Here is a 2,766-nt window from a genome sequence, read left to right on the forward strand (position 1 = left end):
TATGTAGTCAATAAATAGGAGACTGATGTCGGAGTCCTTGCTGTCGAGATGCTCGAGGGATGAGTGTAGGGCCAGAGAAATGGCATCTGCTGTGGACCGGTTGTGGCGGTATGCGAATTGCAGTGGATCAAGGCGTTCTGTGAGTATGGAGGTGATGCGCTTCATGACCAACCTATCGAAGTACTTCATTATGACTGAAGTCAGGGCCACCGGTTGGTAGTCATTGAGGCACGCTGCCTGGTTCTTCTTTGGCACCGGTGTATGATGGTGGTCTTCTTGAAGCCAATCTGGACAGACACAAGGACACTGGCACCATGGAGAAACCATGGAAATGTGGGGATTGTGGGAAGAGATTCAGATCCCTGTCTGTGCTGGAAATTCATCAATGGAGTCACACCGGGGGAGGCCATTCATCTGCTCAGAATGTGGTCAAGGATTCACTCAGCTATCCAACTTACATAAACACCAGAGAACTCGCACCAGCGAGAAACTGTTCATTTGCTCTATTTGTGAGAAGGGATTGTCAACTAACTGACCTCACTTCAAACCGACTTCTTCACTCTGACTTGAGGCCGTTTAAATGCTCCAGCTGGGAAAAGAGCTTTAAAAGTAACAAGCTTTTGCTGACTCACCGGCGAATTCACAGTGGGGAGAGGCTATTCACCTGCTCCCTGTGCGGGAAGTGATTCACTCATTCAGCCTACTGAAACACCACCGAATTCACACCGGGGAGAGACCATTCACCTGCTCCGTGTCTGGGAAGGGATTCACTCAATCATTCAGCCTGCGGAAACACCAGATTACACCGGGAAGAGACCATTCACTGCTCTGTGTCTGGGAAGAGATTCACTCAGTCATCCATCCTGCTGAGTCACCAGTGGGTTCACACTGGGGAGAGACCATTCATTTGCTTCATGTGTGAGAAGCGATTCACTCAGTTATCCCAGTTTCAGAGGCGGTGTATAGGGGAGATGGTGGCGTAGTGGTCTTGTCGCTGGACAAATGATCCAGATACCCAGGATAATGACCTGTGGACCTGGGTTCGAAGATGATTGGGCCTAGGACACTACCCTGAGGAACTCCTGCAGTGATGTCCTGTAGCTGAGATGATTGACCTCCAAACACCACAACCATTTTCCTTTGTGCCAGATATGACTCCAGTAAGTGGAGAGTTTCCCCCCTGATTCCCATTGACTCCAGTTTACCTAGGGCTCCTTGATGCCATACTCTATCAAATGCTGCCTTGATGTCAAGGGCAGTCATTCTCACCTCTCACATTCAGCTCTTGTGTCCATGTTTGAACCAAGGTTGTAATCAGGTTAGGAGCAGATTGACCCTGGCGGAACCCAAACTGAGCATCCAAGAGAAGGGTATTGCTGAGTAAGTACCACTTGATCGCACTACTGATGACTCCTTCCATCACTTTGCTGATCATGGAGAGTAGATTGACAGTGTGATAATTGGCTGGATTGCATTTGTCATGTTGTATACAGGACACACCTGGGCAATTTTCGACAGTGTAGATGCTAGTGTTCTAGCTGTGCTGGGACAGCTTGGCTAGGGGTGCGGCAAGTTCAGGAGCACAAGTCATCAGTACTATTGTCCCTATATTGTCAGAGCCCATAGCCTTTTCAGTATCCAGTGCCTTCAGCCGTTTCTTCATATCACGTGGAGTGAATTTATCGGCTGAAGACTGACATCTGTGATGCTGGGGCCCTCCGAAGGAGACCGAGATGGATCATCCACTCGGTACTTCTGGCTGATGATTGTTGCAAATGCCTCAGCCTTGCCTTTTGCACATATGTGCTTGGCTCCTCCATCATTGAGGATGGGGGTATTTGTGGAGCCTCCTCCTCCAGTGAATTGTTTAATTGTCCACAACCATACGTGACTGGATGTGGCAGAACTGCAGAGTTTGGATCTGATGTGTTCGTTATGGAACCGTTTAGCTCTGTCTATTACTTGCTGCTTATGCTGTTTGGCACACAAGAAGTCCTGTGTTGTAGCTTCACCAGGTTGACACCTCATTTTTTGGTATGTCTAATGTTGTTCCTGGCATGTTCTCCTGCACTCTTCATAGAACCAGTGTTGATCCCCTGGCTTGGTGGTAATGGTAGAGTGGTGGCCATGAGGGTGGCAGGTTGTGGTTGAATACAATTCTGCTGCTGCTGATGGCCCACATAGCCTCATAGACGCCCAGTTTTGAGTTTCAAGATCTGTTCGAAGTCTATCCCATTTAGCACAGTGGTAATGCCACACAACACGATGGAGATAATATCCTCAATCTGAAGACGGGACTTTGTCTCCACAAGGACTGTGCGGTGGTCACTTCTACTGATACTGTCATGGACAGATGCATCTGCAGCAGGCAGATTGGTGAGGATGAGGTCAAGTATGCTCTTCCCTCTTGTTGGTCCCCTCACCACCTGCTGCAGTCCCAGTCTAGCGGCTATGTCCTTTAGGGCCCGGCCAGCTCGGTCTGTGGTGGTACTACCAGGACACTCTTAGTGATGGACATTGAAGTACCCCTCCCAGAGCATAATCTGCTCCCTTGCCACCCTCAGTGCTTCCTCAAAGTGGTGTTCAACATGGAGGCGTACATCATTCATCAGCGGATGGTGGCCGGTACATTGTAATCAGCGGATGGTGGCCGGTACATTGCCCATATTTATCCTGAAGCCGTGGGACTTCATGTTGTCTTCATGTTCTCAACAGAGTCCATGTTGAAGACCCCCGGGGCATTTCCTTCCTGAATGTATACCACTG

General features: G+C 49.2%; 1 protein-coding gene across 1 annotated transcript in view; it reads left to right on the plus strand.

The window, feature by feature from the left end:
* LOC140419216 (uncharacterized) overlaps window positions 1–2,766 on the plus strand; it is a 222,947-nt gene that overhangs the window by 176,666 nt on the left and 43,515 nt on the right. The gene's annotated exons all lie outside the window — the stretch shown is intronic.

The sequence above is a fragment of the Scyliorhinus torazame genome, chromosome 5 (genome assembly GCF_047496885.1).
Source record: "Scyliorhinus torazame isolate Kashiwa2021f chromosome 5, sScyTor2.1, whole genome shotgun sequence".
Lineage (NCBI taxonomy): Eukaryota > Metazoa > Chordata > Chondrichthyes > Carcharhiniformes > Scyliorhinidae > Scyliorhinus > Scyliorhinus torazame.